Below are 25,083 nucleotides of genomic sequence, written 5' to 3'. Positions count from 1 at the left end.
ACTTTTAATTTGCATTTTCCTGACACTTATAAAAGTAGGTGCTCTATCATTTACCTACTAACCAACTGCATTTCTTGGCATTTGGGTTAGGTGTTCTCTGCCTTGAAGATTCACTCTCTCCTTCTTCCTTTGCTCCACCACCCCAAAAAATTCCATTATGTATATATACCACCTCTTCTTTACGCATTCATCTACTGATTGGACACCTGGGCTGATTCCATAGTTTGGCTATTGTAAGTAATGCTGCAATAAACACAGGGGTGCATATATCTCTCTGAATTAGTATTTTTTTTTTATTCATTGGGTAAATACCCAGTAGTATGATTGCTGGATTGTAAGGTAGCTTTATTTTTAACTTTTTGGGGAAACTTCATATTGTTTTCCACAGTGGCTACACAAGTTTACACTCCCACCAACAATGCAAGAGTGTTCCCCCTCCTCCACATCCTTGCCAACACCTGTTGCTTCTTGTGTTTTTGATTTTAGCCATTCTGACAGGTATGAGGTGATATCTGATTGTAGTTATGATTTATATTCCCCTGATATGTCTGTTGGCCATGTGTATGTCTTCTTTGGAGAAATGTCTTTTTAGGTCTTCTGCCCATTTTTAAATTAGATTTTCTTTTTTTTAAGTTGTGTAAGTTCTTTATATATTTTGGATAGTAACCCTTTATCAGGTATGTCATTTGCAAATATCACTCCCATTCTGTAGGTTGCCTTTTAGTTTTGTTGTTTCCTTCCCTGTGCAGGAGCTTTTTATTTTGATATAGTCCCAATAGTTTATTTGTGCTTTTGTTTCCCTTGCCTCAGGAGACATATCTAGAAAGTTGCTATATCCAATGTCAAAGAGGCTACTGCCCATGTTTTAGGACTCATATTTAGGGTTTTGTTGTTGTTGTTATTGTTTTTAAGATTTTATTTATTTATTTGACAGACAGCGATCCCAAGTAGACAGAGAGGCAGGCAGAGAGAGAAAGGGAAGCAGGCTTCCTGCTGAGCAGAGAGCCCGATGCGGGGCTCATTCCCAGGACCCCGAGACCATGACCTGAGCTGAAGGCAGAGGCTTAACCTACTGAGTCACCCAGGTGCCACACATTTAGGTTTTTAATCCATTTTCAATTTATGTTTGTATATGGCGTAAGAAAGTGGTCAAGCTTCATTCTTTTGCATGTTGCTGTCCAGTTTTCCCAACACCATTTGTTGAAGAGCCCTTTTCTCCACTGTATATTCTTTCCTGCTTTACTGAATATTAATTGACCACATAATTGTGGGGTTTTTTTCCAGGTTTTCTATTCTATTCCACTGATTTAGGTATCTATGTGCTAGCACCATACTGTTTTGATAACTACAGCTTTGTAATATAACTTGCGGTCCAGAATGTGATGCCTCCAGCTTTTCTTTGCTTCTTCAAGATTGCTTTGGCTATCCAGGGTCTTTTGTGGTTCCATACAAATTTAGGATTCTTTGTTCTAGTTCTGTGAAAAATGTTATTGGTTATTTTGATAGGGATTGCTTTAAATGTGTGGATTGCTTGGGTAGTATAGACATTTTAATATTTGTTCTTCCACTCCATGAGCACGGAATATCTTTCCATTTCCTTGTGTTACCTTTAATTTCTTTCATCAGTGTTTTATAGTTTTCAGAGTACAGGTCCTTCTCCTTTTTGGTTATTCCTAAGTTTATTCCTAAATATCTTATTATTTGGGGTGTAATTAAAAACAAAAATGTTTTCTGAATTTCTCTTTCTGCTGCTTCATTATTAGTGCACAGAAATGCAACAGATTTCTGTACACTGATTTGTAACCTCTGACTTTACTGAATTTGTTTATCAGTTCTAGCAGGTTTTTTGGTGGAGTCTTTTGGGTTTTCTGTACAGTATCAGGTCATCTGCAAATAGTCAAAGTTTTACTTCTTCCTTACCAATTTTGGATGTCTTTTATTTCTGTCAGTTGTCTGACTGCTGTGGCTAGGACTTCCAGGACAATGTTGAATAAAAGAAGTGAGAGTGGACGTCCTTGTCATGTTCCTGACCTTAGGGAAAAAGCTCTTCATTTTTCCCCATTAAGGATGATATTCAGCTTGCTAATTTAATAAATAACTCTATTGGGGTTTTGACTGGAATTAAACTGAACTGATAGACTGGATGACTTGGGGCATAATGATAGGGTATTTACAAAGTGAAACATATGTTTTTCTCTTATGTTCTTCAAGGATGTTTTATACTTTTTTTCATGTAGGTCTTACAAAATTCTACTCAAACTTTATGGCAAGCAAAATTTACAAAGTGCCCTCTCCCCCAGAATAAATCCTGTTCTAATCCCTGGAGCTGATAAAATGAACTGTCAATACTATGACTGTGTTATGTTATAAGTCACAGTTAGCCTTAGTATCAAGAGATCATTCGAGTGGATCTGACCCAATCACATGGGCCCTAACAAGCAAAACACTTTCTCCATCAACAGAAACAGGCAGAATGTAAGTCAAAGATTTTCAAAGCATAGAAACAACTCCACAGGTCCTTGCCACTTGAAAGATGGAGGGAGCATCTGAGATAGCAATGCTAGCACCCTCAAGGAGCTGAGAGTAGACTCCGAGTAAGGAAATGGGAACCTCTGTCCTACAGCCACAAAAACTGGATTTAGCTAACAACCTGAGTCTGGAAGCAGATTCTTCCCCAGAGCCTTCAAAGAAGGACTCTGATAACCAACACCTTGATTTTAGCCTTCTGAGATTAAGCACAGAACCCAGCCATTCTATCCTGGATTTCAGACCTACAGAATGGTAAGATAATAAATAGGGGTAGATAGATTTAAGCTACTAATTCGCAGAAATTTGTTATACAGCAACAGAAAACTAACATATGCTTATTCATAGTGATTTTACAGTTTTATTATGCTTTCTAATTTCTAACATATTAGCAATTAATTCTTCCACATTGGTCTATTCACAGCCATCTTGCTAAACTTGTATCAGTGAAAAGAATTTGTCCATGGAATCTTTTTACATAACCACATTTTCTACCAATAGTAAGTTGTTCTAGTTTTTCTTTTCCCAATTCCCCCTCCATACATTCTTTTCCTTACTGCATTAGTTGGGGCCTCAACCGAAGGATGACTGGTAGTTGTGAGAACATGATCCTAATCTTCTTCATAACTTTAACATAATTGCTTCTAAAATCTCATCACTAAGTATACTGGCTGCTCTGTACCCCTTGTATCTACTCTTTATCAAATAGAAGGTTCCTTTTATTTCTACTTTTTGGGTTTTTTGTTTTTGTTTTGTTTTATTCTGTTTGATTTGTTTTGATTTTTTAATTAAGAGTGGATGATAATTTTTTAAAAGATTTTATTTATTTATTTGAGAAAGAATGAGTGAGAGAGAGCATGAGAGAGGAGAAGGTCAGAGGGACCTTTTTTTTAAATTAATTTTTTATTTTTTTATAAACATATATTTTTATCCCCAGGAGTACAGGTCTGTGAATCGCCAGGTTTACACACTTCACAGCACTCACCAAAGCACATACCCTCCCCAATGTCCATAACCCCACCCCCCATTTCCCAACCCCCCTCCCCCCTCAGTTTGTTTTGTGAGATTAAGAGTCACTTATGGTTTGTCTCCCTCCCAATCCCATCTTGTTTCATTTATTCTTCTCCTATGCACTTAAGCCCCCATGTTGCATCACCACTTCCTCATATCAGGGAGATCATATGATAGCTCCCCAAGGAGCTGGGAGCCTGATGCAGGACTTGATCCTGGAAGCCTGGGATCATGATCTGAGCCGAAGGCTCAACCAACTGAGCCACCCAGGTGCCCGAAAAGTGGGTGATAATTTTATCAAGTCATTTATGGGAATCTGAAAGGACAAAAATGATGTAATCATCTATGAGTTACATTAAAAGACTTTCTAATGTCAAATATTCTTCATGAAGAATTTTCTAGTTTAGTTCTTTCATTCTAGGTATGTACTATCAAACCCCCTCCCTACTTGGAAAGAATCCCCCACCCTGCACATCTTCCTAGAGGCAGGAAACAGACTCCATACCCCAACTCCTGGCAGCTGAGACATAACACATGACCTGGTTTCAGCCAAGGACTCTGACTTCTGAGCAAGTGATGCAAAGACAGATGAAGACCTGAGAATTCATTCGTGACAATGGCTCCCATTGGTAGGGTGTCCAACAGCAGAGGCATGCAGAGGTGAAATCAAATGGGACAGGGTGCAGTGATGACTGATTCCTAACCCAGGTCTCCCAGCATCCTTGAGGTACTACAGGGAAGCAGCCAGGCAATCCACTGGCTTCCCTTCCCTTGCCCACAGGAACACTAATTGTGTACGTTTGGACCTAAGAGCCATGCCAGGGTCCTTGGTAAAAATTCTAGGAATGCAGAAAATTGGGTCCAATGGTATACTCAAAATATCATGAATACCAACAGTTTATCCTAGGGATGGAAGTGCAACAGGCAGACCTCTTGGTTGCCAACAGTAACAGATGACTCTGTGAAGTAACCAAGGAAGTTCACTGAAAGACACTGGTTTTATCTCACAGTCTCTACGGTGCTACCCTGATAGTGGGTCTGTATTCTCCTAATCCCAGTACAGCCACAATCACTAAGCATGGAGCCAACCTTCACCCATCACCACCTCCCTCCTGTGGTTCTGCCCAGAACCGCAGTTTTCACCAGTTGTTTCACCTACTTTAGTTTTCACCTACAGTTGCTTCACATTTGCCTTTTGCCTCAGGAATTTTTTTTTTTTTAATAATTTCTGGCTGATTGAGATCCACCTTTCTTACTGTCCAGGCTGCTGTGGGTAACACATGCCTAGCTTTCCTCTTACTTGAAAATACTTCTGGAAGGCTAACATATGAGCCTAGTGTTCCATTTCAATCTAATCCCTCCCCTGGATCCACTTTCCTACCCAGGCACAGACAGGAACAGATAGAGTAACTAAAGCAAGTAGAACCACATAACTCCACCTAATTCCTCTGTCCCAAGCAGATGGAAAAGTGCCTCATGAACAGAAGAGGAATGAATTCTGCTTGAAATTTCAGCACTGAGATGGGGTAGAATTTGGGGGGAAAAAAAATAAGTATATATATACACATATACATATATATAAATCAAGGGTATCTTTATGAAAAACACTTTATGCCTATAATTCCACAAGAAATGTTAGCTTCTTTATACATATAATCTATTTATAAATGGTAAATAATAGCCTACTCATGAAGAATACACACAAAAGCAAGCTTAGAAAACCAACTTAGCAGTTTGCAAAGTATATGAAAATAGCAGAAGTTTCATGCCCAGAAGGGAATCACTATTCTCCAAAACTATCACTCCAAAAATACCAGAGCAGAGTCTGTCGATCTTCTACGACAGCTTTTTATTTATACAGAATCTGGTACGGAAAAAAATTTTTTTTTCAAAGATTTTATTTATATAACACAGAGAGAGAGAGATCCCAAGTAGGCAGGAAGGCAGGCAGAGAGAGGGGGGGAAGCAGGCTCTCTGCTGAGCAGAGACCCCAATGCGGGGCTCGATCCCAGGACCCTGAGACCATGACCTGAGCCAAAGGCAGAGAGAGGCCTAACCCACTGAGCCACCCAGGTGTCCCAGGTACAGAAAATTCTTTACAAAATATCATCCTTTAGCTCCTTGTTATCCTCTATGGAGAACCACAAGGAAAACATGCAGTGTTCCACAATGAATCCAGATCTACTTAAGAAAAACATGGGATCTCATGATTCCCTCAACAGATTTCTGTTATGTTGTATGTCTATCATGAACCTGGAGCAGAGTTAGAGGAACCTCAGAAATACTGTACTTCTGTCCCTACTTCAAGCACATTTGTCCATGAAAACTTCTCCACTTCTCATTTCTCATGACAAGACTCGGAAACCATGGGCACCATCAGTCAATTAGCTACTGGGGTTGGGGGTACACATCACCAGCCTGCATTTCTGCCAGTCCTGCCCTAACCGGCCCCTTCCAATCACCCTGTCCCCAATTTGTATCCCATTATTTATGCCTCCTACGCTTATGGAAAATTGCACTCTTCACGTGGATTCTTCACAGAGATTGCTGTGGGCTGTATTTTTCAGTTCAGATTGATAGTCAAGTTCAGAGGAAATCATCCTTGAATAAAGAAATGAAGAAGGGACAGAGAATGGACATGAGAGCCAAAGTAATATTGAGAAGTGTACTAGGCAAGGAACAGGCCAACCGCAGGATATATTACTAGAAAAGGATAATACCATTGAGGATATAATGAAAGAAACATATGACTTCAAATATTTATTGAGTATATTCAAATATTTATTGAGTATGCACAATTCAAATATTTGAATTTTACAGTACATGTAAGCAAATGATTAATCTCCAGAAGATGGAAAAAGCATGCTAACAAATGCCACAGAACAAGATGCACCCCAGACTATAACAGAAAGAACCTCAATGGGGGAAGCAGTTCACTTCCCTATGAGAACCCTGGAGAAGTTCTGGGGCTATGGAGTGACTAAGAAACTTCTAGAAAGTAAGACAAGAAGGACCTGGTTATCATTAGGAGCATTTTTACGCATTTGACTGGTTACTCTGCATGCATTTTACTTGCATTAAAATGTGTTTTAAAAGAAAAGGTATGCCAAGTAAGAACTAGTCATTACTTGTTATTGTTCATAGAGTAATTGTTTTGTGGATCTGGTTGATTGCTGTGAGTATTAAGTAAGGAAGATGCCTGGAGACAAAATAGCGATATGGTGTTTCGCTGTCAATTTCTTGACAACATTTCTAAACAATTCATACTCTCCGTTCCTCCCCCCCTCAAAAACGCTACTTTAAGATCTTTTAATCCAAATTCTTCCCAAACTCCTTAGGGAGCTAGCTCTAATCATTACAGACCCATTATGTTCCAGTGTTGAGGCTACATGCCCCCAAGTCCTTAAAACATGAGACATGGGCTTTCACTTCTAAGTCAGATAGGTTAGTTTCATTTTAAGTTTAAAGAAAATCTTTATACAGAGATAGATAGTTTTCCTTGGGCAAGAAAATAAATCTGACATTTTTTTTAAAAGATTTTATTTATTTATTTGATAGAGATCACAAGTAGGCAGAGAGAGAGGAGGAAGCAGGCTCCCCGCGGAGCAGAGAGCCCGATGTGGGGCTCGATCCCAGGACCCTGGGATCATGACCTGAGCCAAAGGCAGAGGTTTAACCCACTGAGTCACCCAGGCGCCCCTGACGTATTTTTGTTTGCTATCATAAGGAAATCAAAAGAGAGTAGATACGAGGCAGTAAGAAGAAAATCAAGAAAGAAATATCTGAGTTTTTTCCAACTCCACTCAGAAAAAACGCATTTAATGTTACAAGATATTAATTTACTTTTCAATGAGAGTAAATGCCTGTGACATATTTCTGGATTGTGAATTAGATACCACGTAAATCTAAGCAAATAGAGATAGATTACTTTTATTACTGACACACTAGCAGCATTCTGGAAAGAACAGAGCTACAAGAAGCTTATAATCTTGAGAAATATTCCCAAATAGGACAAGTTTATTTGAAAATACCGTCAGTGAGGCTTTCAACCAGAACAAAGAATTTTTCGAATGAGTAATAACACCTTTGCAGATTAACACAACATTACAAACCAGAAAGGCAGGTTTTTGCCAGCTGCACAGAATGATAACTTTTACAGTTCAGACAGTTTACTCCTTCACAAAGAGGAAAAGAACCCTTTAAAAATTTCCTTAATGTTATGCCTTTAAAAATGCACTATATTTTTATTTAGTGTTTTTAACATAATAGATTCCAAGTCCTGTGGGAAAACATAAATCACGTTACTTTTTTTTTTTTTTTTCCAGCTCAGACCTGTTAGGATAAAGCAAAGGAGGAGCACAAAGGAGAGATTCTTCAGGCACCAACAGTAACTACTTCTCAGAACAAGTATTGTTAACCACCATCTGATGGTTTTTGACTAAGTTACCTTTATCCTCTAGGTGAGGAATCTATAAAAGAAACCCTCTTTTAGTCATTTAAAATAAAAAGTAAAATGTTTGCTTTTCAAGGTGCTGTCTATATTTTTCATATATAAAAAAGTTTAGGGGCGCCAGGGTGGCTCAGTTGGTTAAGCGTCTGCCTTTGGCTCGCTCGGGTCATGATCCCAGGGTCCTGAGATGGAGCCTACTTCTCCTTCTCCCTCTGACCCTACCCCCTGCTTGTGCTTGCTTTCTCACTCTCTCTCAATAAATAAAACCTTTTAAAAAAAAAAAAGTGTGCTCACAAAAAAAAGTGTGGGTTAATATGCTCACACATATTATGCAAAGTGTGCTCACACATTTTTCTCAGACTCATCTAATGTTTCAGCCATCTATTGCTGTGTAACAAATCACTTCAAAGCTTAGTGGCTTGAAGCAACAACAATTTGCTCTTGATTCTGCAATCTGGGTAGGGCTCAGAAGGGAAAGATGGCATCTGTTCCATCTGGTGTTGGCTAGAGAGGTGCACTTGAGCACAAGAACCCAAGATGGCTTCATTCATAGATGGACACCTCACCTGGGGTAAGAGGCTGGCTTGGCCTCTCTCCTTCCCTCCACTGTTTCTCATCATCTAGAGCCTCTCTCTTCAGACGCGTAGTCTACCATGGTGACTGAGGGCTCTGAGACCACAAGAGTGAAGCTGCCAGGTTTCTTAAGGCCCACACCTGGCACAGCCTCCCTCGTGCTACACTCTGTCAGTCAAAGCAATTCATCCGAGATGGAAAGGGAGGGGAAACTGATGCCATCTCTTAATAAGAAGAATAACAAGGAAGGATCACTGGCAGCCATCCTTGCACACAATCTACTACATCTCACTCCCCCATTTTTGTCTCTAAACTGGTTATATGCTTCATGATGTTCTTCCTCTGCTCAACTCATCTTTGCTGTAACAGTCTAAATTACAACAATGGAATAAATAAATAAATTACAAGAATGGACAGAGAATAAATCTTGAGCATCTGTATTGACGTGACTATGCTAGACACTTTCATATACTTTATTCCATTTAATCTCCACAAGAGCTATGAAAGCTTGGCGTTTTTATTACCATTTTACAAATGAGATTGCAGACATTGGGAAAGGATAAGCAGTTTGGTTACAGTCACATGGAACTAAGTGGTAAAGGCAGGACTCTGACCCAGAAATATCAGACCTAAAACTCTTGAGTTCATGCTCTTAGGTAACTGGTTCTCAAACCATGGTCTGAGGATCCCTGGGAAGACCTAGAGATGTATCCAGCAGTCCATGAGGTCAAAACTGTATTCTGAATATTTTGATATTTATCATCTTTTCTCTCTCACAAGTATACAGCTTTCCAGAGGTTACAGGGCAAAGGATCTCACAACAGACAGTATAGACAGCAGATGTGAGAATCAGCTATTTTCTATTAAAAGAGGTCTTAAATAAACTTGCAAAAATATTTTTAAAAAAAAAGGTCACTCTCCTCATCTAAAATTGTCTCATTTTGGAAAATACAACTATTTCTATAAAAATACTTACACTGAGGGCACCTGGGTGGCTCAGTCAGTTGAGTGCGTGCCTTCAACTCAGGTCACGATCCAAGAGTCTCAGGATGGAGCTCCTCATTGAATCAGGCTCCCTGCTCAGCAGGGAGTCTGCTTCTCCCTCTCTCTCTGCTCCTCCCCTCTGCTTGCGCTCTTTCTTTCAAATAAATAAAATCTTTAAAAAAAAATTTACATTGACATGTAATGCAATTTTTAAAATGAATTAGTTTTATTTCTTAGCTTTAACTTACAATACTGTAAATATACATAGGTAAAACCCTCATAGACAAAAGTTCTTTGAGGTCCTAAGTAATTTTATTTATTTAAGATTTATGTATTTATTTGAGAGAGAGAAAGAACGAGAATGAAAGACCGAGCGAGAGAGAGAATGCATGCACAAGAAAGGGGAGGGGCAAAGGGAGAAGAAAAGTGTTTCAAGCAGACTGCCCCTTGAGTGCAAAGCCCGAATCAGGGCCTTATTCCAAGACCTTGAGATCATGACCTGAGCCAAAATCAAGAGTCAGACTCTTAACCGCCTGAGCCACCCTGGTGCCCTGGTCCTCAGTTATTCTAAAGCATGTAAGGAAATTCTGAGACAGAAAAAGCTTGAGAACTGCCTCACCATACTAATAAGGGTGCATTTTGATGACACATATTATGAAACAGATTGTGTTCCTGATTCTCAGGTATTTGGGGGGACTTATAAAACCTTCTTCAGCTTATAGATGAGACACTGGGATCCACTAGATGAGTGAGCTGCTCACAGGTCACAGGACTAGCTACTGAAGTTCTAGAAATAAAACCAATGGCACATGATTGCCACTGTACAAACATCTGCCTCTGTCTCTTACGGATCTTGTTAGAACACGAGTTCACAAAAAATCTCGTCAGTAACAAAATAAAACTAAAGGAAAAAATGAAGCAGTACACAAGGAAGGTCAGAGATCAAATAATAGATAGCAGCATTCTTCGCCAAAAGAAATTAGAATCTCCACAATAGAGAACTATTTTCAAAACTATATGTAAAGCATACTCTTTAGTTTCATCCAACGTGCATTAAAAAATTCAGTACCAATAAACAGAAATGTCTGCAACAAAAGTCAATTTTTTATCTTTCTCCTATATGTCTCGGACATTTTCTAAATGTTTTAAATTCATGAATGTTATGAATCCCAAAAAATAATTTTCCTAAATGTAGTATGGTATCCTGAATTAGTTTCTGGGACCAATAAGAGGGCACTAGTGGAAAAACTTGAAATCCAAAAATAATCCACAGTTTGGTTACTAGTATTGTATACAACCAATTGGCTGTATTATTTCCCAGTTTTGACAAATATAACATGATTACGTACGATGTTAACATTAGAGGAAGCTAAGCGAAGAGCATTTAGGAACTCTCTTATTGTTTGCAATTCTTCTGTAAATCTGATCTGAAATTTAACCTCTGATCTATAATGAACAGAATGGAACAGAAACCCTATTAATGTATTCTACTCATTACAGATCAGAGTAAAATCAACAGCGAAATATTAGGTAATATAAGACATTTCACAACCCAAGACTTTATTTTAACAAAAAGGAAAAATGGATTATATATCTTCAAAATAAAATCCCTGAGAATTCATTAATAATCTTGATTTAGGACATTTAAGTGATGATATTTTAAAGGTCATAAGCCTTGTAGAGGAGAACATGTTAAGCCAAAGATCTGTTTTACAAATATAATCTCTCACTTAAGATATAATCATTTAGGGATGCCTGGGTGGCTCAGTTGGTGAAGCGGCTGCCTTCAGCTTGAGTCATGATCCCAGGGTCCTGGGATCAAGTCCCACATCGGGCTCTGTGCTCAATGGGGAGACTGCTTCTCCCTCTGCCTCTGCCTGCCTCTGCCTCCCTCTGCCTGCCTGTGCTCGCTCTTTCACTCTCTCTCTGACAAATAAATAAATAAAATCTTTAAAAAAGATATAATCATTTAAACTTGAATGATGAAAAGATGATTTCAAAACTTTAACTGTACTGTTTATTATTTTAAGTAGGCTCCACACCCAGCATGGTGCCCAATGTGGGCTTGAACTCATGACTCTGAGATGAAGACCTCACCTGAGATCAAGAGTCAGATGCCTAACCAACTGAGGAACCCAGGTGCCCCTATACTGCTCATTATTAGCAACTATAAATTCAAAACTAAAAACAATATCCTATTTTATATAAAAGGTTTATTAGGGTTTTTTTCCTCTCCTTTTTTTAAGGATTTTATTTATTTGAGAGAGAGAGAGAGAGAGCACGTGAATGCAGAGGGGAGGGGCAGAGGGAGAAGGAGAAGCAGATTCCCTGATAAGCAGGGAGCCCAGTTTAGGGCTTGAGCCCAGGACCCTGAGATCATGACCTGTGCTGAAGGCAGATGCTTAACTGACGGAGCCACCCAGGCACCCCAGAAGGTTTAAGTTTTAAAAATCTGTTCATCTCGGGGCACCTGGGTGGCTAAGAGGGCTAAGTCTCTGCCTTTGGCTCAGGTCATGATCCCAGGGTCCTGGGATCGAGCCCCACATCCGGCTCTCTGCTCAGCAGGGAGCCTGCTTCCTCCTCTCTCTGCCTGCCTCTCTGCCTACTTGTGATCTCTCTGTCAAAAAAATAAATAAAATCTTTAAAAAAAAAAAAATCTGTTCATCTCAGGGCACCTCGGTGACAGTCAATTAAGCCTCTGCCTTCAGCTCAGTTCTTGAGCTCAGAGTCCTGGGATCAAGCCCTGCATCAGGCTCCCTACTTGGCAGAGAGTCTGCTTCTCCCTCTGGCTGTTCATGCTCACTCGCTCTCTCAAATAAATAAATAAAATCTTTAAGTCTTAAAAAAAATAAAAATAAAAATAAAAATTTGTTCATCTCATACTCAGTTTTTTCCAGGTATGGTTCAGTGAAGATTGCTGCCAACTTGTTGACTCTCTTCCCATCAAGACATAGGACTAATTCTCCTCCTTGATTCTGGCCAAGCCTATGACTGCTTCCACTGATACGGTATTGTGTGTCACTAAGCCAGTTCCAAGGTAGCTTTTAAAACAACTAACTGCTTCACCGATGGTTCCTAGAACACTTGAACTACCATGAAAGAAGTATAACTGCCCAGCTCAAGAGACCATCTGGAGAGAACCTGACTGGGCCCCAGATATCCTGCCAAGACCCCAGGCCTGTGAATGAAGACATCCAGAACAGCACAATGGTATGTATGATCAATACCAAGTGTCCCCGGGCAACACCACATGGAGAAAAACTGCCCAGCTAAGCCTTGCTCAACGTTGTGACCTATAAAACATGAGACATAATTAAGTGGCTGTTGTCTCAAGCTACTCAGTTTTGGATAGTTTATTATACAACTCAATAACCACAGATAATTAGACAATGGTAAAACTCAGTTGTTCTCCCCCTAGAAATGCAGATCTCTATGAATAGTCAAAGCCTACTCCCAACAACACTGTTTATTACTTCTTCTGTCATCCCATCACAAGCTAGACAGGTAAAACATGTACAGTAGAGAGGAAAGCTTCAAAAACTCCTGGTGACTAGCTGTTGTGTAGCCACCTTTAAACTCCCAGCACTGGAGCTCTTCCTGTCACCTTTGTCTCTGGCTTACCTCAAAGCTTGTTCTGCCTATCATGGCACTAGCTTGTTATCTAGAACTCTTAAGAGTCTCTCCATTGTTAACATAATAAATATTTGGTTTCCTTAACTAGAAATTCCCATTTGTTAACAATGTTTCTTTTTCCTGAGTGGTGCTCCCTTTGGGTAAGACAAAGCACATGTTCCCAGACTCCTGTGTTTGTTTCAATATATTATCGTGATCGAGCCCTTATTTTGCAGGAATTCTTGCTGGGATTGGGAACAGGGATTTGTTTCTTTATCTTGTACAATATCCATCCGTATAATGCAAAAATGCTTACATTTACAAAAAATGGAATTATAAGGAAGTGAATAAAGTGCTGTAAAACCTAAACCCCCTCACACAAAACACAGTATGTGCTGGGGAGAGCCGGTCACCTTTTCTTCTGTCAGATGATAACTCCATTACAACTGAGACACGTGCAGCTGTGAGTCCAAAGCTCAGTGGCGAGAGGGGAATCAGACTTAAAATGCACAGTCCCACATGAATGATGATTGTTGCTTTCATCTCCCCAACAATTAGAGAAGGCCAAGAAATCAGTCCTGCCCTCTCTTCCTTCTTGCCTGAGTAACTGAAAATTTCAGCTGAAAAGCCACAAGTGCCCTTTCCTCTTCCTGAGTATTCATTAGAGATGGACATTAGACTCAGGGCTGGGCAAGGGGTCAATTGATGGGGTTGGAGGTTGAGTCAGACAAGCCAGGATGGCTGCTGAGGAAGGCAGTGGCCATGCAGAGTTGGGGGACTGGTTACATGGTGAGGAATGAAGTATGATGTACATTTATCAAGAAAAAGAGGAGCTGGGTTTCTCTAGTTAGAGAAGGGAGTGACACATGTGGGAAAGGAGAAAACAAGAATGAATGTGCGCTTTGGATGTGGAGGTACTGGTTTGAGTATCTGTTCGAATGTATTTAGATAAATAAAAGTTTTTATACACATACATACTTCAGCTATCTGCCAAGAGGTTACGGAAGCAATGCTATCTCAGTAGCCAAGACCACACCTAGTGCCCACATCTTGAATTTCTAAATACCATTATCCTCCACCTAGAAAATAGAGGAATTTGAGGCTAAAACAGCAAAGTAAAGAGCCCAAAATAATTTTTTGTACAGAAAAGGAAAGTCGTAACAGGGTCCTTTCAAAAGAACACAGGAGCTAACTTGAAGGGACTCTGGTGAAATCTTGGACAATATAAACAACAAAATAAAGGAAAGGAGTGGATTATAACCCCAAGAAGAATCTTTAATATAAATATATAAATGAATAAATAGAAGAGAAAGTGCTTCCTTACGGTAAAATGCCAATTCATCAACATCCAACAGGAATAACAGAATTAGATGGTAATCATCCTTGTTATAACTGATTCCGTCAAGAACCATCAGTAATGCTAAAACACATGGGTGAAAAAGTCAGAGGAATGGGATATTTACCAGGTCTTAGAATATCTCCCCACAAAATACTTATTCACTACAAAGGATAAAATAAACTTCGCAGTGGAAAAACCTTAACCAAATCAGCAGATTGAGTTTTACCAGTAGTGGGCCACGCTGATAGCATGTACCACCTGAAAGGATGTAACCAACAGGCAGTACCACTTCCACATTCTTCCTGCCCAAAGTACTTCATATCCTGAGTTAATAAGGAGGCAGTATCAGACAAGCCCAAATTGAGAGACACTGTACAAAATACTCAAGCTTTAGTCTCCTGAAAAATAGTGAGGTCATGAAAGTATTAAATGTTCAAGATTGAAGGAAACATAAACAATATTCTAATAAAATTCTATGAGTAAATCTGGATTGGATTATTTTGCTCCGAAGGACAAAATTGGGAAAACAGACAACAGTCAAGTGGGGACGGTGGACTGGACGGCCAGCCTGCACCTCATTTCCCCATGCTAATAGTTGTGCCCTGATCATGTAGTAGTGGGTACTTGTCTGTAGATAATAAGCACTAACACATTCAGGGGTAATGAGTCTCAGGTTTTCAACCTACAAATAATTCAGTTAGAGAGGAAAAAAACAATGATAAAGTTTACATGGTAAAATTTTTTTTTTAATAAGATTTTATTTTATTTATTTGAGAGAGAGAGACAGTGAGAGAGAGCATGAGCGAGGAGAAGGTCAGAGGGAGAAGCAGACTCCCCATGGAGCTGGGAGCCCGATGTGGGACTCGATCCCGGGACTCCAGGATCACGCCCTGAGCCGGAGGCTACATGGTAAAATTTTAACACCTGCATTTGCGCATGAAGGATATGCAAGAGTTCTCTGCATTGCTCTTGCAACTCTTAAGTTTGAAATTATTTCCAAATAAAAAGTTCAAGGAAAGATCTTACCCTCTCCCATTCAAGGCCCCCCCAAAGCTGCAGGCCTGTCATTCTTCCACCCCCCCCCCAGAACTTCTTGGTCCCACAGTGCCTTCTTCCCACACTTTCTTGGCTCTCAGTCCTTTTCTTGAGGATAAGGGGGAGGGAGAAATGTTGGGGGGGGTAATGGGAGGGGTAAGGTTGTGAATGCCTTACATGTCACTAGCCCATGGTCTATCCTACAACCTAGCACAGAATTCCACTCAAATACGCAATGTTATGACACTTTCTAATTTCCCCTTAAAAGTTCCCAGAGTGACCCAAGAAACGTAAGTCATTTTAACATTACAACTATTCTTACTCTTTTTCTTTTGTTAAAATATTTTTCCTATAGAAGAGTAATTCTTCAGAATTACAGCAGTCTTGGAGCAAGAGGTTGGCCGGTCATCCTGTTAGGAGTCTATTTTCCTCCTGTCAATTCTCTGGAAATAGCCTGGGAAGTCAGGTTATCTCTCCTGAAAGATAAGAGCCCTGGAGGCAGAGAGGCTGAAGGAGACAAGTCTGAGTCCAGGGTCAAGTAGGGACAGAACAAGTTGCTTGCTCAATCTGTATTTGCCCATAAGCACTTAACACAGAGTCCACAAACTGGAAGACCGTGTTTCACTCACTAGTTGACAGTAAGAGGACAAGGCAGGAAATGTTACAAATGCCTTCTCTGGCAACCCGAAGCACCAAGCAAAAATCAGCAGGGGCATCCCCTCAGCTACCCTGTTCCGTGGGAATGAGTTCTTCAGGTTCTAAGTCCCTGGAAGTCCCTGCCCTGTGTGGTCCTCCCAGTAGTACCCCTACATTAACACTATCAGAAAAGCTAAAGTGACCTTGAATTTCCTGAGGTTCTGAAAGGAAAAGTTATAGATCACATAGACATCTCGCTACAACAGGATGGATGCAAAGGAAACTCATAATCATGAGTCAGATTGCATCAGGGTGCTAGATGAAGAGATGGGTCAAAAAGCTTGGGAACAGAGAGGTGATAGCATGACCAGAGGAATCAGAAAATCTACAAGAAAGGACCAGAAGATGGATGGCATGAGGCACTGTGGGGGTGGAAATCAAGAGACCGTGAGAAGATGACAACCACAAGGCACGTTTCTGACCTGCTTTTTCTTCCTACCTTCTCTGTAGCAACACAATGACCAAGGCAAACATCTTGTGCAAGGGACACATTCCTTAAGGGATCCCATCATCCAAAAACTCATTTTCCCCCAGGAATAAAAGAAAAGCAAGGAATGCTCTCTTAGGGCACATAAATCTACAATAACTGCCAAAATTACTAGTTTGTTTTATAAAAAAAAAAAAAATATTGATTATCTGTATTATTTGGCACAATGGTCTCTCCTGAATTAACAGTATAGTATACCATGATGATTTTTAGCTATTTTAGTGTTTATCACATCTAATGTCATCTTCAAGTTACTGATTTGGGGAAGATTTCTGCTGTGGCCCTAATACACCACAGATAAAGCAATACTTGGAGGATACCTTTTTCTCAAAATAAAAAGAGCTTTTTGAAAGCTCTTTTTGAAAGCTTTTTGAAATATAACAACACATATTTTTTAAAAAAAAAACAGCACAGTAGTTGCTAAAATCTGCTGACGTTCCAATGCACAGGGGTTTTCAACTGATATGAAATAAAGATATTTAGGGGTTTTTTTGGGTTGTTTTGTTTTGTTTTGCTTTGTCTTTGCCAGGTATAGCAGCCGAAAGTGTGGCTGTAGCATAAACACTCAGGTTCCCAACTTTCAAATTATGTGATTTTTTTCTGAAATTCCTTTATTTGGGGGGAAATTCCAAGTTTAAGAGATTAAGTGAGGCTTTGGTAATATTTTCATTATGTCATAATATTTCAAGGTCACGTAAATCAGAGTCCCATAAAATAATAAAATTGGTAATACTGACATTTACTGGTACATATTAGTAGTTTACATACACTAACTCACTTAGCTCACAGCAGCCCTATGAGTTGGAGATAATAATAGCTAACACTTACTATTTCTGTGTGCCAGGCAACATTCTAAGAGCATGAGAGACTATGAACTCTGAAAAACAGTCTGAGGGGTTTGAAGTGGCGGGGGGGGGGGGGCGGGAGGTTGGGGTACCAGGTGGTGGGTATTATAGAGGGCACGGCTTGCATGGAGCACTGGGTGTGGTGAAAAAATAATGAATACTGTTTTTCTGAAAATAAATAAATTGGAAAAAAAAAAAAAGAGCACTGTATCTTTCCATAATGTGACCATTCATTTAATTTTCACATCAGCTTAAGGAAATAGGTATCATTTTTTCCTCATTTTAAAGATTTGTTTATTTATTTGAGAGACTGAGAGTTGGGGGAGGGACAGAGAGAGAGGGAGGAGAGAAGATATTCTCTGCTAGCACAGAGCTGGAGGCGGGCTTTGATCTCATGACCTTGAGATCGTGATTGAGTCGAAACCAAGAGTTGTCCCCTTAACTAACTGGGCCACCCAGGTGCCCTTCTTTTCCTCATTTTAAAGATAAGATCACTGGAACCCAAGTGTTATTTTCCCAAGAACACACAGACAATAAATGACAGAGGCAGGATTAAAACCCAGGCTGTCTAGATCGAGCAACTTATGCTCCAAAATGCTCTCATACTGGACTGGCTAGAGAATGAGTCTGAAGCCAGAGTGCTCTCGAAACTCCTAGGCATTTTAAGAGTACTTTCCCCATTTCATAGACAAAGGACCCACCTGAATTAACCACAGATTTTAAAGTGGCCTGGTCAGAAATCAAAGTTGGTTGTACTTGGGAAGACACTGTGGCTGGTCCTTAGACAGGCTATCCGAAGCTAGTGACACCAACAGACCTCAAGGGTCACTATCCAGGTGAGCTAAACTGCTCCTAAAGACCAACTAGTCTCCTCTCCATTCCTCAACTGATGGGTCCCAGTTTGGTGGCTTCTACTTATCCATGATAAAAAACACACTTATTTCTTCCAGTATTTGATGATTTACCACTGCCCAAGAGTCCTCTTAGCGTGCTAGGAAGAACTCATTAAAAGACATCAAGAACGGGCACCTGGGTGGTTCAGTGGGTTAGGCTGCTGCCTTCGGCTCGGGTCATGATCTCAGGGTCCTGGGATCGAGTCCCGCGTTGGACTCTACTGCTCAGCGGGGAGTCTGCTTCCCTCTCTCTCTCTCTGCCTGCCTCTCTGTCTACTTGTGATCTCTGTCTGTCAAATAAACAAATAAAATCTTTAAAAAAAAAAAAAAGACATCAAGAACAGTTACAACCCATGTAAGAGGTCTCAGCCACTTCAACAAGGAAGACTAAAATGAATAACCAGAACAAACATTGAGAATGAAAAAGACGAAAGAAAATCAGGGCGGTGAGCAGGGGAAGCAATGGGGACTTTGAAGAAGATACTTTGAAGAAACACACACACAAAAGGCTTTCTAAAACCAAATAACATGACTTCTAAAATTAAAATTTCAACAGACAAATGGAAAGGCATGGCCACTATTAAGAACATTCAGTGTCCTCAAAGATCAAACATTTTAAGTAAAACTATGAGATATGGAAGACATAATCAGAAAACAGAACGTGCAGAAAACAGGTCTTCCTGGAGGTGAAACAGTAACAAATGGAGAAGAAATAATTAGAAGGGAAGGAGGGAGGTGACAAAACAAATGAAAATCTCTGAAAGAAGGGATAAGGGCTCCCAAGCAAGCTCAGACAACATTAATGAGGAAACAAAAGGCATCTGCCTAGGCTTGTGAAACACTTAAACCGAGAAGGAAAACCATATGCAACCATACATCCTAGTATCTGCATTAACATGACTTCACTATTTCAACAAACTCTTACCCAGGAAGATGAAGTTTCTCATAATTTTACTGTTTGTTTCAAGAACTTTCCAAAAACCCCTTTATCTGATAAATAGCTCAACTAACCCACATTTGAGTAAACACTCCTTACTTAGTCCACCAGTCTTAGATTATTTTATCAAAAATTTAGTCTAATTCCATGTCCTTGCACTGAACAATATGTCTCAAAACAAACCCTAAGAAACTTCATAAATTCCCTATCCCTGTCCTTCCTCCTCTGAAAGGCTCAAGGTCATTACCTACCTTAGTGCAGTACGTAGTCAACCTGGTTTTGCTTTATCTACAGGTTATTCTTCAGTCTTGTCAGAGTCAGAAGAAGATTATAGAGTCATTCAAACCAACAGAACAGAGAGGACTGACAGAGGAAGAAGAATCAGGTTAGCATCAGATATCTCGATGACAAGGCTGGAATCTAGAACAGTTAAACAGTCACTACTGACAGAAGCAACTCAACCACCGTGTTCTTCACCTCTCTGGGAAAACAAAAACCCTTTTCTGAACATGCAGGAACTATAATATTACTTAACCAATAAACCCAATCTAAGGAAATCTTGAAAGTCGTGCTCTAACTGGACAAAGAGCTCATGATATGGAAAATGAGAGAGGGGGAAGTGAAACAATGTAACAAGATTAACAAGTTAACATGACTAGGACCTTACAATTTGTCATTTAAATGTTTATTCAAAGATATACAGGGAGCCCTTGGGTGGCTCAATGGGTAAAGCCTCTGCCTTCGGCTCAGGTCATGATCCCAGGGTTCTGGGATCGAGCCCCACATAGGGCTCTCTGTTCAGTGAGGAGCCTGCTTCCTCCTCTCCCAATCTGCCAGCCTCTCTGCCTGCTTGTGATCTCTCTCTGTGTGTCAAATAAATAAATAAAAATCTTAAAAAAAAAAAAAAAGATACACAGTAAAAAATAACTGAAGAGTCAAGAAAAAGATCCTAACCTATCTAGGTAAAACCCAAGGTGAGGAAACAGTATTTAATTTGTATATGTTAATACAGACTGTTTAATTATAACTGCTCTGAAAACATCAGGTGAGAAAGTAACCACAACCAGGACAGAAAAACAAAGAACCCCTTGTTCATGATGAGATGGGTAGAGAAATTTGACCATGTAGCAAAATGAGAAGAATAGACAATAAAGTGTAATGAACAGTAAATGAAAAATACATGGAGAAAATGAAAACAAACATCGCCTTCATGGTGACAAATATGAGTGGTGGAGAAGTCAAAGCAATCTTTGAGAAAAGAGTCATCAGACAGTAGGTATCCATACACTGTTAGAACCAGCTCACTTTGGGGGAATTTATCCTTACGGGAATAAAGGCACCAGCCAGTCAGCCATGGATGTTTACTGCAGCATTATTTGAGAGTGGTGCAATAAAATCCCCTAACATGCACAGTCATCAACAGAAGAATTACCGAATCAATGACAGTCATCCACACTGAGAAATTTCGCAACAAGTGAACAAAAAAAGTTGGATAAATGTGCGGAGTTCGAGCGATGCCTGTAAGGTCTCTTAAAGATGAAAGCAGAGCAGTATTTTAAATGGCTGATGAGGAATTATGAATTTTTCTCTTCAGGCATCTGTTTTTCTGGGTGTTCTTACTGTCATTTTTAACTGAGTACAACAGCATGTTTTACTTTGGTAATTTCAAATTTTTCAATTTCAAAACCATCTGAAACAAGGCAAGAAGCGGTTGCAGGGAGGTCACTCCATGGCAGGAGACCAGCTCAGAACAGTGTTCAGGGGCAGGTGAAGAGGAGCGGGGGACCTGGGTTTAAGTCAGCTCTGCTCCTCACTCACCCTGCAACCCCAGGCAGGCTGCCGAACCACTCAGGGTTTCTGTGAAGGGGAATAACGGGACTAAGAACAATCCCTTCCCGCTCAGGCAGTCATTGAGCGTGCACAAAAAAACGGCACACTGAGTCCTTTGGAAACCTCCACTTAGCACCTCTTTCTCTGGGAACTTCTCGGGATCTGGCTGAGGGTCCCCAATACACCGTGAGGGCATGCCTAACCCCGTGCCCCAAAGGAAATTCCACCAAGGGGTCATCAAGAGGACCACCGGGCCTACATGAGCCACAGCACAAAACTGCTCAGTGGAGGCCTTTCATCTGACAGGCCCTCCCAGTCTCAAAGGAAAGACACTAACCAACCCCCACGCCCCACACACACACCTACAGTATCACTGGCTATACAGTAATTCAGAAAAGATTTTAAGAAGAAAATATTTCTTTTCATCTCCAGTTTCTGAAAAGACATAAAAAGGTAATACTACTATTAGAACGAAAGTTTTATAAATGGGCTGCAGTCTAGACTTGCAAGCTTTCCGAACTCACCATACCTCTGCAGACTGGGTCTTGTTCCAGTGCCCTGCTGTTTCATTTCCGTTCCTTATTTCAGCACCGCTGCAAAGAATGCGACAGGCAGCAGTTCATGGTGCAAAAGGCTGGGGCTCCACTCAACCCATCCACCTCCTTCGTTTTCATTCCTACTTCCTTTATTCCTTTCCCTGTTCTCTGTGTTTAAGAATCAGCCAGATGACTAAAGCCACTTACACACTGATACTATATAAATTCTACATTCAGTGAAAAATCTTCAGAGGCAGCCAAACGCAGTGCGAGTCATAGCAGAACCGATTATTTATCTATCCACTTAGCAAACATTCTCTGAGCACCATCCACATATCATGCTAGAGACTTTCAAGACTTCCTTACACAGCAATTGTGTCTGACAAGGTAATAGCAGCCTCACTTTTACCAGTCGGGAAACCAAGGCTCAGGGAGATGAGCTGAGTGACTTTCCAAAGCCATGGATCAGTAAGTGCTGAAGCCCAGAGGTGTACCCTGGGCTGTCATGCTCATGGTCCTCCCTGAGTGTGATTTCTGGCTGAAATTATTAGAAAAGCCTTCCTTAAAGGAAAAAAAGTCAATTTATTTTTCTTTTAAAGATTTTATTTATTTATTTATTTATTTATTTATTTGAGAGAGAGAGCATGAGAGGGGCAAGGTCAGAGAGAGAAGCAGACCCCCTGCTGAGCACGGAGCCAGATATGGGACTCAATCCTGGGGCTACAGGATCATGACCTGAGCCAAAGGCAGTCACCTAACCAACTGAACCACCCAGGCACCCAAGAAAGTCAACTGATTATGGACCCAACAAAACTTTTATAAAGAAAGAACTCTATGTTTAAATTCAATGATTCTAAAAATTAGTTATTTTCTAGAGCTACTTTTAAGGGTAAACTGTTAAAACTACATGTACCTACTCAGTAAGACATTTCCTTCTATTTTAAGAGGAACTGCAAACTACAAACTTAAGTGATTAAGAGAAGTACCTTGACCATAGTAAGCAACCAGTAACTATTGCTCAATAATGGAAAGAAAGAAAGGAGAGCAGGCAAGCACTGGATTTGCAATGAGGTCTGGCTATCCAGCCAGTCCACTCTTCATGTCCACTGCAGGTGTACAAATTTTCATTGTATGCTGTCTCCATTAGCAATTCGTTTTGTTTCTGGTTCATATTTTCATTTTATTTCTAATTTTTGAACAAGTTACCAGTCCTTCTAAAAAGGTGCTATAAATTATTAGAAGGGGAAGATTTTGTAAATTAAAATAATCTTTTTAAAAAAATATTTTTATTTATTTATTTATTTATTTATTTATTTATTTATTTATCTCAGAGAGAGAGAGAGAGAGAGAGAGATAGCAGGGGGAGCAACAGACAGAGTAAGAAACAAGCTCCCTCCTGAGCCAGGAGCCTGACACGGGACTCGATTCCAGGACTCTGAGATCACGACCCAGGCGGAAGGCAGATGCTTAACCAACTGAACCACCCAGGCGCCCCAAATTAAAATAATCTTAGTTGAGTTTGACTTTCCTGAAGAAATAGCATAATGAATAAAGAGCTATAGTCCTGAGCATAAAAGGTTGTATATTGGACAACCATTTCCTAAATCCATTTGTTTAAAAAAATGAAGTGACTTTGGATATTGTTATGTAAGGAATGAAACAGATCTAACCTAACCAATGTGCCCTAGATTGATAACCAGAACAGAGACTATAATCCAATTCTTCTAACTGCTCAATGTTTATCATGCTCACTGATTTTAAAATGCCATTAAGATAAGGAATCAGCTCCCCTAAAAAGTTGTTGGGAATCAATTCCCCTAAAGAATTGTGAGAAAAATCAAATTTAAATCAAACTATATTATACCACTGAATGAACTTTTTTCCCGAAATTTTAATACTTACTCATTAATCCTCAAGTAGCAAAGCACCTACTAAAACTTTTTTTTTTTTTAAAGATTTTATTTATTTATTTGACAGAGAGAGATCACACAAGTAGGCAGAGAGGCAGGCAGAGAGAGAGAGAGAGAGAGAGAGGAAAGCAGGCTCTCCGCTCAGCAGAGAGCCCGATGCGGGACTCGATCCCAGGACGCTGGGATCATGACCTGAGCCGAAGGCAGCGGCTTAACCCACTTCTTAATTCCTTGGATTTTTTGGGTGAAACAGTTAATACATTAGAAGGAAACACAAATGTACCAGAGGGAATTTATCACTTAAAAGTCCATACAATAAATTAGCTTTACAATGAATTAGTTTTATAATGTGAAATCACCAATGCCTAAGGCACAGATTTTAAAAACTGATTTTTCTGTGGTACTAATGAAAACAGTTCATCCAGTTTCTCCATTCTAAAGGAGTTTAGCCAAAATGTATAGTAAAATGTTGACAAAGGCCAAGAGGCATGGTCTTTCAAAACAACTTGGAAAATGTGCTTTTCATCAGTCCCTACCCTCTGAGAGCTATGGGGCCCCGTACATACCCACGAGGAACATGGGGTGCTGAGTCCCCAAAATGTGCCTCATCCAAAGTGAGCTGTGCTGTGTTAAAAACATACTGGACTGTGAAAACAACAAGAAAGACAGAATTATGTTTATCTCGATGACACGCTGAAGTATTTTAGATATATTGGATTTGATAAGATATGTTGTCAAAATTAATTTATTTTGGGGGGCGCCTGGGTGGCTCAGTGGGTTAAAGCCTCTGCCTCCGGCTCAGGTCATGATCCCAGGGTCCTGGGATAGAGCCCTGCATCGGGCTCTCTGCTCAGCAGGGAGCCTGCTTCCTCCTCTCTCTGGTTGCCTCTCTGCCTACTTGTGATCTCTCTCTGTGTGTCAAATAAATAAATAAAATCTTTAAAAAAAAATTTTTTTAAGGTGGCCACTAGAAAATTTAAAATTACCTACGTGGCTCACGTTATGTTTTGATTGGACAGCACTCTGCTAAAATGTTTCTCACTGATGGAACACAACCACTGGAAGCTGGTTGCTGGGATTAGAGAAAAGGCTCTGATAGTCCCGATTACAGATTCTTTTATTCCAGGCCCTCCTTAGCTAACTTAGCTAACTGTTGGCTGTGCTCTTAACTAGCTGAATGACCTGGAACTATTGCTTCACCTCTCAGCCCTAAATCCTCATCTGTAAACCTGGAGAGCATCTAATTCCAGGGCATAATAAATAATAATAAATAATAAAAACTGAGACTACACTTCCTGCCTTCCGGTTCACTGCTCTTTTCCCACACAACTGCACCAAAACCCCTTCCTGACTGTATCTGTTCAGTGACCCCACAGTACATCGGTACATCGCTAATCTTAGGGGCCGTCCTGAAGTGTC

At 40.1% G+C, this 25,083-nt stretch overlaps 1 protein-coding gene across 5 annotated transcripts in view; it reads right to left on the bottom strand.

The window, feature by feature from the left end:
• EPB41L4A (erythrocyte membrane protein band 4.1 like 4A) overlaps window positions 1–25,083 on the bottom strand; it is a 257,238-nt gene that overhangs the window by 151,355 nt on the left and 80,800 nt on the right. The window contains exon 1 of one of the 5 annotated variants that reach the window (XM_044264261.1): window positions 21,748–21,774. The exons of 3 other annotated variants lie outside the window; for them this stretch is intronic. The gene's annotated coding sequence lies outside the window, so the exon portion shown is untranslated. Of the gene's footprint in view, window positions 1–9,536; window positions 9,556–21,747; window positions 21,775–25,083 lie in introns of those variants that run through there. One more of the 5 variants, XM_044264266.1, reaches the window with a different exon arrangement.

This window comes from Neovison vison, chromosome 1, assembly GCF_020171115.1.
Source record: "Neovison vison isolate M4711 chromosome 1, ASM_NN_V1, whole genome shotgun sequence".
Classification (NCBI taxonomy): domain Eukaryota; kingdom Metazoa; phylum Chordata; class Mammalia; order Carnivora; family Mustelidae; genus Neogale; species Neogale vison.
This window is presented reverse-complemented; position numbering and strand designations above follow the sequence as displayed.